General features: G+C 45.1%; 1 protein-coding gene across 2 annotated transcripts in view; it reads left to right on the top strand.

Moving 5' to 3' along the window:
* GRB10 (growth factor receptor bound protein 10) overlaps nucleotides 7-13,026 on the top strand; it is a 143,321-nt gene continuing 130,301 nt past the window's right edge. The window contains exons 1-2 of one of the 2 annotated variants that reach the window (XM_021385792.1): nucleotides 7-149; nucleotides 264-411. The gene's annotated coding sequence lies outside the window, so the exon portion shown is untranslated. Of the gene's footprint in view, nucleotides 179-263; nucleotides 412-13,026 lie in introns of both variants that reach the window. The other variant, XM_021385793.1, reaches the window with a different exon arrangement.

Genomic DNA, 13,026 nt, shown 5'->3' with positions numbered 1-13,026 from the left:
GGAGTCAGCTGGGCGCGGGGCGAGCGCGCGGCGGCGACGGGGCGCCGTTAGCAGCGGGAGCGGCGGCGGCAGCAGCAGTGGAGGCAGCGGCGGCGGTGCGGGCAGAAGTTTTCTCCTCAGAGCCCTCCCGCAGCCCGGGGGCGCCTTAGGTAGGCGCGGAGGTCCCCGTGCGCGCTGGGTGTGTTTTTGTTTTTATATTTTTAATTTTAATTTTTTTGTTGTTGTTGCTAAGATTTTTTTTTTCTTTTTAATTTTGTTCTAAGTTTTTGCTTTCCGGAGCGCGTGCTTTGCGGGAGCCCCGCCGCCCCGAAGATCCCCCGCATCCCCGCCGCCGCCGCGCACGACCCCTTCCTCCGAGCCCCGGAACTCGGCGGGCCGCGGGCGGGCGGGTGCTGGCCGGCAGCCCTGCAGGTAAGGGCCAGGGGGAGCCGGGGGACAACGCCGGGGCCGCGGGGCGGCTTTGCCGGCTCCTCGGCGGCAGAGGCCGGGGAAGGAGGAGGAGGAGGGGAGCAGACTTCCTTTTCCTGGGGCCGCCGGCGTCCCTCGCCGAGCCCCGTGCCCGCGGGCAACGGCCCGAGCCGGCCTCGGCGTGGGAGCGGGCTGCGGACCTGTCCCGGTAACTCGTGGCCGCGCTGCCCGTGACGTGCTGCCCGCTGCCGGCGGCTGTGGGGCCCTTGGAGCCCTCCGAGCACGCGGTTTTCTCCTCGTGTAACTGCGGGAACGCCGCTGTGGCATCTCTGTAAGCACAGTTTGCAGTTAATGGGTTTGGCAGGCGAACTCGTGCAGAATCCTCCTGCCCACTTGTGCTGCTGAAGTGCCAGCGCCCCCGCCCCCCTTTATCCCTGCTCTCCTTTGAAGCCTCGCATAACTCCGTACTGCCAGCAGGACGGAAAGTGCTGATTCAGCAGCCCGGAGCCCTGCTCCATCTGAAGTGGTGGTCTGCCGAAAGCGTTCCTATTTGTCGAAGCGGGAACATGTGCTGCTAGTGTGTCAGAGCGGCACTGATGGGGGTTTTCTCAAACAGCCCCAAGAACGTGGCTCACTTTTCCCTAGGAAAGAGTGAATTTGGCAAGGGAAAGGGGGACCAACCAGCACGGAGGTGGTGGGATGTGGGGAGCCACCTCATTGGGATGGAGCGTGATGCCCCATAAAGGTGCTGAGCAGTTCCTCGCTTTAACAAAGACTTGGTGGGGCGTCCAGCAGTGATGCCCTAACGCTCCAGCTCGACCTATTCCTGCATCCGGAGGCTCATTGTACTTAGAGCACCAGAAAAGGTATGGAGAAGGGCAGCGAGGCTAATCCTGGGATTAAAAGGAGTGAGTTATGAGGACAGGTTAAAAAAAAAAAAAAAAAAGCATATGGAGATTAGAAAACCTGTGTGGAAAAGGGATGTGTGCTGGGAAGTTGATGTGACAGCTCTGGCTGTGCTTCCCGGCTGTCCCAGGGCTGGAAGGGTACTGGGCTGCCAGCGTGCTGCTCTGTCCGGAGGACTTGCCTGACGGCACGGCAGGAGAGCAGAGCTGAGCAGGAGCTGTGCTCCTCTGGCTGGCTTTGCATGGTTACGTGCTGATACTGAGGGCTTGCTTTCTCTGAACCAGAACGCTTTAAAATTCTATGCAGCGCAGAGCAAACAGTAAAGCCTGGAGAGCAGTGTTTGGTAGCCTTGTTCCAAGTGGTAAATGGACAGAGCAGCGGACCCTAATGCTTCTTACAGTGGTCATTTTAACATTTTATGCTCTGATTTATTTTCTTCGCTTGGACTTTATTTGTTCTTAAAGTAGGTCTTGTTTGCCCTGGCTACCTATTAAAGATCTTGTGGTACTTCATGGCTTTCCTTGGTTTTGTTAATCAAAATATCCCCTCCCTTACTGCTGTGTGAGTTGGCTTTCATCCTTAGATATGGCCACACCTGGATTTCAGTAGTGTACTTCTATATGTTTTTATTGTATAGTCCAGAAGCACTGCCTAAATGCAAATGGATCTTTGCTTCATGGTTCTGCTTAAGACCATACCATGTGTTTTGTGAATAAAACAAACATTTGCAATTCTCTATCTTGCAAGTACCTAAATGGCTCTGACTCTAGCAAGAATTGTCACAAAGGTTTTAGAAATCTTTGGTTGCGTTCTCAGCAGCACTCTGGGTATAAATGGGCTAAAAGTATCTGGATCTCTTTGGCAAAGTGATTCTTCCGACGTGGGGAGTTCCCAGCTGGCAGAGGAAAGGCATAGCTGGGTCATGTGCCGTTTCTGCCAGCAACAGGAGAGCATTGTGCTGGGAGCTTGTTTTCTGACAGTATTGAACTAACAGATGTCCCTCTAGACAGCAAGGAATGGGCAGCTTACCGCTGCACACACGGCTGTGGAACTGAGTGGACTCCTGCACAGTGTGGCATGGGATGGGACAATGCTGTCACATCTCCCTGCTGTTGTATCCCCATCTCTGCTGGGCATAGAGGTTTACAGTGATGTGTGAAATGAGGACAGGTTTGTAGGCAGAACTCTGCCTTAAACCAAAGAGCTCTCTTGTGGGAGATGGAGTGTGGGGGTAATACACTCAAGGACTTCTTTTTCAGAGGTGAAGTAGTGCTGGAAGCTTGGGAGGTGGGAGGTGGATGGGTGCCTCTTTGATGACCTGTGGAGTGCATTTTTAGGATGCACCTAAGTATTTGGTCAGGTACAAACTTCAGTGGTTGCAGCGAACAATGTAAGGAAAAAACCTTGCCGGTTTCTGCACAGTATACCACGGAAGCTTGAGATTTGCTTGGGCTGATTTCAGGCATAAACTATTGGGGATGGTAGTTCGCTGTGTTCCTGGGCCTCCTTATTCTAAATCTCTATGCGAACTTTGTTAGTGGGCAATGGAAGTGCTTTTCTTCATGTTAAGCCCAAAATTCTGTGAAAGCTAGGACTAAGGAAGCCCACTTGTCTTTGGGTTTGTCTCATGATTCTTTGTTGAACACATTGTGAGCTCTGACAAAACCATTTTTGTCAGCAGCATTTATAAAGGATTCTTATATATTGAATGTACCAGTGTAGGTTCAGAGTGCCACATTCCTTACATGTGCCCACCAAGCCTGCTGTTTGCACAAATGGGAAAGGTAACTCCTGAGACCTCTGCTTCTGTCAAGCTTGCATGAAGTTTGCCAAATGGCTTGGTTACAGGGTGATTGCATAAGCCTCCTTCTGTAGGAAAGCAGGCTAAGAAGTAAGGATTGTTTTTTTTGGAACCTAGACCTGCTCCTGGACATGTCCAAAATGTAACAGTTGTGACTCTTTACCTAGGGAAATCTAGGAATGGAGATCTTTTTCCTGAATGGTGAAACTGAGATCTCTTTAGGAACTATGAGGTTGCCAAGCAATCCTTCTATGAGTACTGAACTTTATTTATCCTCTCACTGCCTGCTGGACAGGAGTGCTCTTTGCAGCCTAAAGCTGGCCATGGCGAAGTAGTTTTGTTTGCCATCATTGTTCTCTCAAACCAGTGGCTATTATAACAAGTAATAATTGTCAAGTAAACAGATGTCACATTACTACCTTTCTTTCTGTATACTTGCTGAACTGTATGCTTCTGAACTTGTCCTATGCCAAGTCTTTCCAATTCTCATGCCATCTGCTGAATTGGATGATCTTCTTGGACAACAGTTTTCCTACTGGCCCTGTTTGAATTCTCTCTTGAGTTGTGGGTATGGGGAGAACTATTCAAGGGAGACAGAATCCACTGTGAGTATAGTATAAAAGGAAATCGTTGATCAGGGCGATGCATCCTGTCTACAAGCAGACTTAAACTCTTCAGTGACAGAAATAACCAGAACAGCCTGACTTTGAGATCTGGTTGGATATACCCTACGAAGCCCTTTGCTGGCACACGTTTTTTCCCTTGGGCACTGTCTTTTCAGCAAGTATTTGATATTAGCGGCAGACAGGTGCTACATTTTTCATAGAAGTACACTCATTTGGAAGTGGTGGTGGTTGTAGTGTAGCAGCTTTTAGACTCATGATGTATGCACTACCTAAAAACTCATTCCACTCTTGGCTTTTCTAGGATGGAACAGTTCATGAAGCCCAAATGTACACAGCTATTAGGATGGAAATTCTAAATTCAAACCCAAATTTAGAGTAGTGTCTGTGTGAACTGTTCTGTCTTTCCTTATCTCTGTAAAGTGCCTGTTGCAGTGCCTGACTGCCTCTGGTGAAGAACTTGTTTCTGACACCCCACCTTCCTCTGCCACAGCTCCATGCTGTTCCCTCAGGCACTGTCACAGCGGAGCTCGGCACTGCCCCTCTGCTTCCTGTGAGGAGCTGCAGCCACCATGAGGCCTCCCCTCAGCCTCCTCTGATATGGACTGAACAAACCAAGGCCCCTCAGCTGCTCCTCATAGTTCTTGCCCTCTAGATCCCTCACCAACTTTGTAAGCCTCCATTGGATGCTCTCTAATAGTTCTATTTCCTTCTTATATTGTGGCACCCAAACCTGCACCCAGTTCTGGAGGTGACACTCCATAGTGCGGAGCAGAGGGGGCAGCCCTTCCCCTCACCCACTGGCAGTGCTGGGCTTGGTGCACCCCAGGGTATGGTTGGCCCTTTGGGCTGCCAGGTCATGCTGCTGACGCAACTTGCCATCAAAGTTTCAGGCAGATCTTAACTGCAGCCTTTCAATACTTACAGGAAGCTTATAAGAAAGTGTCATGGATGCCTCATCTCTGGAAGTACCGAAGATCAGATTAGATGGGGCTTTGAGCAGCCTGATCTCTTGGAATGTGTCCTTGCTCCTGGTAAGGGACTTGGACTAGCTGATCTTTAAAGATCCCTTTCAGCCCAAACCTTTCTACTGTTCTATGGCTTCAATTTAATGGTGAAGAGCCAGTGACATCAGTGAACCAGAGAACTTGTTGGAAGACATTCTTACTACAATGTGAGTCACTCTCTGTTAGGAGAAAAAGGAGGCTGTGTGGATTCTTGAGGTTTTTGCAAGTGAAGGACTCACAGTGGAAAGATGAACTGTAGAGAAGAGTTAGGATGAATCACATGAGTTTTTCAAAACTCAGTGTTAATGCTCTGTTACAAGCTAAGACAACTTTTAAAGTAACTTGCTAATTGCGTAGCAGTGTTACCCATGGTGAGATGCAAGTTTCTTATTTTGCCTACTGGAGAGGGGAACTTTCTCAAAATAATATTCAGGGTTTTTCTAGCCCCCTTCCCCTTAACTGATTTTCCAGAATTGTTGAGGTTAAAAAGGACCTTTTGAGATCATCTAGTCTGACCCTCCTGCTCAAGCAGGGTCAGGTAGAAGCAGGTTGCCTGGAACTGTGTTCAGATTTTTTAATAACTCCACAGGTGGAGACTTTTTTTTTTCTGGGCAACCTGTTCCAGTGTTTGATTATCCTCACTGTAAAGAAGTGTTTTCTTGTGTTGAGATGGAAGTGACTTACATGAAATTCTACTCCCTCTTGTCCTGTCAGTGGCCACTGTTGAAAAGAGTGTGGCTTTCTCTTCAGTCCCTCTCTCAGGTATTTAATTGGTAAGACCCACCCTGAGCTTTCTCCTTTCCAGGCTGAATATTCCCAGGTCTTTCTGCTTTTCTTCACCTGAAAGATGCTTGAGTATGTCCTTTGGCTCTCTTGTGCTGGATACAGATCTGGTTTCCCCAGTGCTCTAGGTGTGGCCTTACCAGAGCTGAGTAGAGAAGGATCACTTCTCTCAACCTTCAAGCAACACAATGGAAAGCAGCAAGTCAAATACTAAACAAAAACTGAACTCGGAGTAATAATGTAAATTAGTGAGAGAGACTTCTTCCTTCCCAAAGCCTTTCAGAACCTTTAAGTCATTTTTGGCAAGTCATCACATCCTTGATGTGTTGGGGCTCCATTGATATTTGTGGTCCATAAATGCAGAGGTGATGAATGCTTTAGATTAGTTTACAGGGAGCGTTTTGACCATCTGTGTTCTGTTCTTGTGGACCGATATTATAGAGTGTCTAAGAAAGAAAAACAGTGTCCTATTTCTGTTGTATTCTTTTGCTGGGCTCCAGTGGAAGACTGCAAGAGCTTTTCCCATTATCTAACCCTCCTGTTGCTAAGCTGTTGTCTGTAGGCCAACAGCAGTAAGTAGAGCAGATATGTTGATCTTAATGCCCAGCAGCTGCATTAATGATTAGAATATTAACTACTGAACAGTTGCTGAAATAGTGCTGATCTGTTCAAGCAATCTATTTCTTAGTGAGTTGCTTCAGCTTTTCTAGAGGCCGAAGCCAATGAACGTGGGCAAATTCCAGAAAGGCACTTTTACACAGGCAGGTCATGATGATTGGAGTAATTGTAAACACATGTTTGGTTAAACCACGAGCAAACCAGCCTCTGATTCTTCCTAGCCTTGACCAATGCCAGCTTCTATTAGGTCTCAGCAGGACAAAAATAGGAAATGACTTTCCTGGCAGGCAAACCATAGAGGAAATGCCATGCCATCCAGTTTGAATTAACTTATAATGGAGTGGGAAGGAGTTCTTCTGCTGAGCAGCAGTAGGGATTTCTGCATTTGTTCAGAGTGCAGTTCTTATGCTTCCTTCACTGCTGCAGAGTTTATGTCAACAGATAAATTGGAGAAAACAAGTAGTTGCTATGAAGAAAAGCCTGTGGATGCTGAAAGCTGAAGATAAATAAGGCTGGATAGTACTTCATGACACTAGCATCATTGTTCTATTATGTATCCCTGGTGAGAAAATCAATAGACAGGAAGAATCTCTTAAGTGTGTAGAATCTTCATGGTAGAGATGAAGACTTGATGAGTGCTTGGGGACTTCTTGCAATGACTGGGATCTAAACTCTGTATTTCTGATGACTTCATCAAGAGGCTGCAGCTTTGTCACAATTTTTATCGGGCTGTATCACAGAGTAAGTTTTCAGAAGCTCTTTTTTTTCCTTTGATTAGCTTCATTCTGAATCATCTTCAGATGCTAGTGTAAGTTCTGAAACAATGGAAGGGAACCCCTGTCATGTTACCTGAGTGATTCACTACGGATATTTCTGTTACGCTTAACATATTCTACACTTAAATGTATTATTGATCAGGGAGTTGCCACAGTGCTATATAACCGTGTGTGCTTCATGTATTTGTGGAGTGCTTCAGATCTCAGGACTAACTGGCAGCAGGGATTTGGATCCTTTACTAGAGTGAAAACTTTTTCAGATCTTGATTCTCATAGAAGACAATAGGACAGTATTAGTTATATACTAGAAGGAACCAAACTAGAAGCTTTCAAGAGCTAAAGTAAATATGGGTAAGTGACTTTGGTTTTTTATTTTTTGGGGGGGAGGGGTGGCGTAGGAAGTAACAGGTTCTTTCTTTTTAACTTCTTTCCCCTGATGTTAATCTGTGCCGAACTACGAGGCACAGAAGGGTCTCCTTCAAATGAGATTTGAGAAGGGGAGAGTGAGAAGGACTGGGAGAAGCGTTAATTCTATATGCTGGCCGTGCTTAGTGTGCTGTTAAAAGCACTGAACATCCTTGAAAAGGAGTAAGTAACTCTTATTCTGTTAAAGCACAAACTTCAGGGAGCCTGGAAAGCTGAAAATTCTGAAGCTTGTGGTATTTTAGTCTTATCCGAAAGCCTTTCCTTAAGGCTCGCTTCCCCTTCTGGCTCAAATATATTAAAGTCCGTTTAGGAGAATGTTAAGGGAGGAATATGTATTACAAGGCCATTGATTCTTCCTGAATTAATGTCTTGTGGGTGATCGTTCTTCATTCTAATAGCTGCTTGTGCTGACATCACCCAAGATGTCAGGGGGCTATGTCAGAATTCAAGCCTTGATATTTCACAGAACAATGGCTCAAGTGCCAGCAAACACTTTCGTGGTGGGTCAGGTTGCTTTATTTTTTCTTGCCTCCATTCAACTGTTATGTTCAAGTTACTGTGCTTGGTCACAGCGAGGAGTGTGGTAAACAGCTTTCAAGAGAAAAGCATCTGTGCAGTGTAATTCTGAGCACGGACTACTGCTTGCCGTTAAACTTTACCCTGGAGGCAGATTCACCACCAGAATCTATGCTCTAGGCACAAATGTATGTATTTTTAACAATTTATGGAAGAGCTTGTCAACTTTAAGTCTTTTTTTTAATTGTGATAAAGTATTTCATCTTGTGAATTTTGAACTCCAAAAAGTTGAGGTGGAAAGTTCCCCCCCCCCCCCCCGGCTGCTAGAATTGTAGCTTCATTTCTTGTTTTTTTCAATGATAATTCTTAGTGAAGGCTCTGTAAGGAGAAAGCGATCAAAATAGCTCATTACTATGCTCTAAGACTGATCAAAATACAGTGTCACAGATTGTATTTGATTTTCATAAGCTGATGGCTTTTGTAATTCTTAAGTGGTAGGTTACTGTAGCATTACCCATAGCCATGACATTTAATATCTGAAAGGCTTGGGAGGAGGCACTGGTTTTCTTTTCAAAAAGACTTTGGGGGGAATCGAACAAGGAGGCTATGAGATGAGCTGTAGGAGTGCAAATGCTATCTTCAGTGTGTGCTAGGGCTTGTTTTTTATTTCATATGCATTTTCTGTTCCAGAGCTGGTGCTGAAAAGGTCAGGGAGAAATCTCACTGGAGTTCCTTGCTAGCAAGGGGGATTACGCTGTTAACACATGGAGAGTCAGAGGAGCATTGCAAAAGGATGTTTCAGCTGATCCTGTGAATGGCAGGCTGAATTTAGGTGTATGGTAACACTTAGTTGAATTATAGTCTGGTAACCTTCTCCTCACCTCTTTGGGAAACAGTCCTGCTGATACTGTCGTAGGTAGAGAATGACAAGACATTTTGGTGGTCTTAGCCAGTTTCAGTAAGCATATGATTTATGTGGTCCAACTCTTCCTCAGCAATGGAAAAAGTTTTTGTGGGTGATGCTGTGAAAACAGATTGAAGGAAGGGTTCTGTGCTACAGTGGTCTTACTTTTAGGTTTGCCAGTACTCTTCTCTGAGAACTTCTTGCCCTCTTAATGTTTAATAGTCCAACTCTTCCTTATAAGATTTGCTCCCCGTGTCTGTCTCGTTTAAAATTCAGACAAGCCAAGGTGATACTTCTGTAGATCATGTGAGTAGCTCATCAGGTCAATTTGACAGCTCTTGGTACAGTGTCAGGGAGACAGCTAGCATGTAGCCAGGAGTGACAAAGTCAATTTTATTCTTCTTTCTAGTGCTGAAATACAGATTTCTGTTATGAAAAGTCTGCAGATGTGAAAAGACTGAAGAAGCTTACTCTGTGGAAAAGAAGCAAAAGGTGTGAGCAATGCGGAGAGCTCACTGCTGCTGAAAGATGATGTCGTTTGGCCAGAATGTCTCTTATCTTGTGTCATCTTGCTCATTCACTGTATGTGCTCACAGCTGGCTGTAACTATGCATAGAGCTGCTCTGCATGCTTGTTTTCTCATGAATTGGTTTCCTTCTGGATTAGAGAATGGGATCAGCTTTGGGAAGCATGCAGTGGGGCAGCCACAGAGACGTGCCCTTGCAGGAAAAGGAAGGGGAAGATACGGCTAAGAGAAGAACAGATCTCATTTTCTTTCAGTGATAGCAAACTGCTAGGCCAGCTCAGCCAAGGAAGCCTGCTGGTTTTTTTTTGTTTGTTTTTATGAAGCCCCCTTTTATGTAAATTTTTATTCCTACAAATTTCCATACAAATGTTACAGAGCTGCGCAAGCAAACAAGCTGCTGACTAGATCTGGCTTTGCACAGCATCTCCGGTGGCTGGCTGAATTTGCAGGGGGTGGTTACCTATGGAAGGGAATTGTTATTTATTTACTTCTTACAGTGTGTGTGTTTGCGGGGGGGGGGATTTGGTGAGAAGAATTTGAGTTCATCTTATGTGTCTGATCTGCGTACTACCTGAAATGTGAACCTGAGTGATGGTGTCTCAATTTCAGTCTTTTTTAGATGTGCGTTGTTCGGTTGTTTTCTGAAAATGAACGCAGAATGTGTCAGTGTGAGGTGGGGATTTTTTTGATTGAGCAACTCAGCCATAACACAAATGTTTCTCTGTACATTTGAAGAAACAAATAGTACATCCACGGTTTCAGATGATTATGCAAGTAAAGTGTAGCTGTATCTTATGATCGCCATAAGCTAGAAACACCAAGGAAGTAACTGGTAATAAATCCATCATTATTCATGTTAGGAGAAATACTGAGCGTAATAGCTGTTCATACTTACCTTGGTGCTGTGGGGGGAAAAAGGAGATTGAATTCACTTGCCCATTATGGTGAAACACGCCTGTTCCAGGCTAGTCATGGGTCCAAATGATTTTTCCTGGAACATCTTCACTTTTTTTGAGTCTCAAAGTCCCAAGATTTCTGCTCAGCTCTGAAAAGTGATCTCTACAGCAGAGGTCAAATAAAGGCATTAGGGATGACTGCTGTTGTGTCTACTAGGAAATGATACTGGTTTCTGTTGGGCAGATCTCACTCGTAAACTCCCGTGAGTCTTGAGGGGCTGCGTTTGATAGAGCTGCAAGTTTCTCAGCCTTGCTAAACCTGATATACTTTAACCTGAGGCGGGGGCCAGGGAAGCAGAGGAACAGCAAAATAAGATGCTGCTTTGGTAATTTCAGTTACTATTCTTGCCTGTGGTAAAAATGAAGAATCGTCTTTGGTTACCTTGGAAATGTGGAATCATTTTTGGTATGGGGTGACAGATCATGGCTTTACTTGTTTTACTGGCCAGGGCTTGTGAAGAGCTGAAATTTGGGTTCTTCAGTACTTGGCTGCACAGCACTGAATGCTATTTCTCTTGAGAAACATTCACCACTAGCATTTTTTTTTTATAATTCTAATGCTAAAAATGAGCTACTTGACTAGCTCAGACTTTCTGGCTAGGTACCAACTTTGTAGCATGTGAACTTTTGAATGCTCTGAGGAAGAGATCTATCCTGGGCCTTCTTTATGAGGGTCTGCCTTGGTCTAAAATAATGTTCTGTCTTTTTTTTTTTTTGAAAAATCATTTGGAGAGTGAAAAAATGTATTGAATAGTCTTGCTGTCCCATCTTTTGAGTGCTGTATACTATAGCTTGCCAGCTACTGAGTGAAGGTCAAATTTATGAGCAGCATTTCCTATAAATGCTTCAATCCGTTTGTATAGTAGTATTCGGATTTGGGACTACTGAGATGAAGGAAGTAATGAATAACAGAAGTAATGTGATGGGCACGCTAACATGGTTGCATAGTTCAGCCAGGTTTCTTCCTCTTCTCAGCAGAGATCTAGCAGACTTGTCTGCTTGACTTCAGCCATGTCACAACTATAATGGCTTTGGCAGTGATTCAGGGAGGACTTACCCAGACAGAATCATCCATGGGGACTTTTTCCTTTAAACTGTGGCTTGTCTAAAGTCAGCGTTTGAGTACAAATCTACATTCAAGCTGTGTGGTCAGAGTGAATTTTTGCCTAAACCTATGTTTGAGCCATAAATCATTGCGCTGTGTGGGCAGCAGTGCTTTCATCTAGTAGCTGTTCTTACTTACTTACCTCTTCTTATGAGTATGCAAGCATCCTCTAATTCTGAGTCTTAGTTGTCTGAAGCCAAACAAAGAAATGTGTACTTTAACTAAGGAGCTTTCAAACTCTTATAAATCCTAGTTTGCTCCAGGGACAGAACAGAGGTTCCCCAAACAGTTCCTTCTGGTCCCCCTCCTGTCCTTCAGCCAGGGCCATCTCCATGCAGCAATTCAGCAATGCCCTCAGTCCTGCACTGAGCAGATGTGTGGGTGTGCTGTCCTCCTCCCTGCTATCCAAATACCCCCTTTTCTCTCTTGTGGCCTGGGGCTGGGAGGAGTATGTGCATCTCTGTGTCAGGAGAGCTGGTGAAAGTCCCCAGTGATGACTAACTACTGCAAGCTGGGGTTGGTGGTAAGCAACAGTGTTGTGGAGGAATCGCAGAATGTCAGGCATTGGAAGGGACCTCGAAAGGTCATCTAGTCCACTCCTGTGCCTAAGAGGACTTCTAAGAAGGAATGTCTGAAAGATTAATAATTCTTCCCTCACCAGTCTCTCTTGAAGGTGAAATGGAGCTCATTGCTGGTAGTTTTCACTGAATGAAAGGAAGTTCAAGCTGTCTAGAAAAGGCAAACGGTGTGCCTTAAAATAAATAATCTTGGGGTAAGACAAGTTTGCCCCTTGTGCTTTGCACTGTTTTAGTGTGCTACGCTGAACTAAGTCAAACCAAGGTTATATCGTAGAGAGTACTGATTCTCTATGCAGAAAATATCTGCACAGAGCTTCTGGAATACCTTGTGGATGTTGGAGACTTGTTCATGGGGGAACTTTAATGAATATTGAAGTAGCTCTGTGGCGTGGTCGGATTTGGTACAGGCCTTGCAACTGATCTCCAGATAAAGCTGGCAGTTCACAAGGTGTGGGTGGTGGGAACACAGAGAAAAGTGAAAGGAAGAATATATTTCTTCTCAAAGGGTGTTAAGCATCCTTCTGCAAGTTAGGATTAGAGCATCATCAGCATGTCTTCATTTGAAATTTATTGGATTAGTAAGTGGGGTATGTATTCCACCTGTATTATGCTCTTTAGCTTCTTAATGGAGCTAGAAGCAGGCACATCTCCTTTGCAGTTCCTTTAAACTCAGGAATGCTTCTTTGATACTGTTGGGACCTCATGTGGAAGCCTGTCAACGGTTTATGGGTGTTCGGCCCGGTTCCGTGACGAATGGGACGGGGGACCCACAGACCCATGTCCCGGGAAAAGGGAAAAAGGGTAAGGAGATGGCCCTGAGAGCAAAAACAGCGGCAACAATCTGAGGAGAAACAAACTAATTTACTAAATAAGATATCGGAATGCAAAACAACACACTATAATACAATATAATTACAATTTAAGCTGATTAATCCAATACAGAGAATGTCCCAAAATCAAGGTAGGCCTTACTCTACTACCAACGATAAGACGGCTGGAGAGCGAGGTGCTGCCAAGACAAGAGACGGGCGGAAAAAGGAATGAGGTCTTGTGATCTGCAAGTTTTTATCTTTTCCCTCTGCCCGGAAATGGT

This window comes from Numida meleagris, chromosome 2 (assembly GCF_002078875.1).
Source record: "Numida meleagris isolate 19003 breed g44 Domestic line chromosome 2, NumMel1.0, whole genome shotgun sequence".
Lineage (NCBI taxonomy): Eukaryota > Metazoa > Chordata > Aves > Galliformes > Numididae > Numida > Numida meleagris.
The sequence above is the reverse complement of the archived record's forward strand: the minus strand, read 5'-3'. Positions and strand labels throughout refer to the sequence as shown.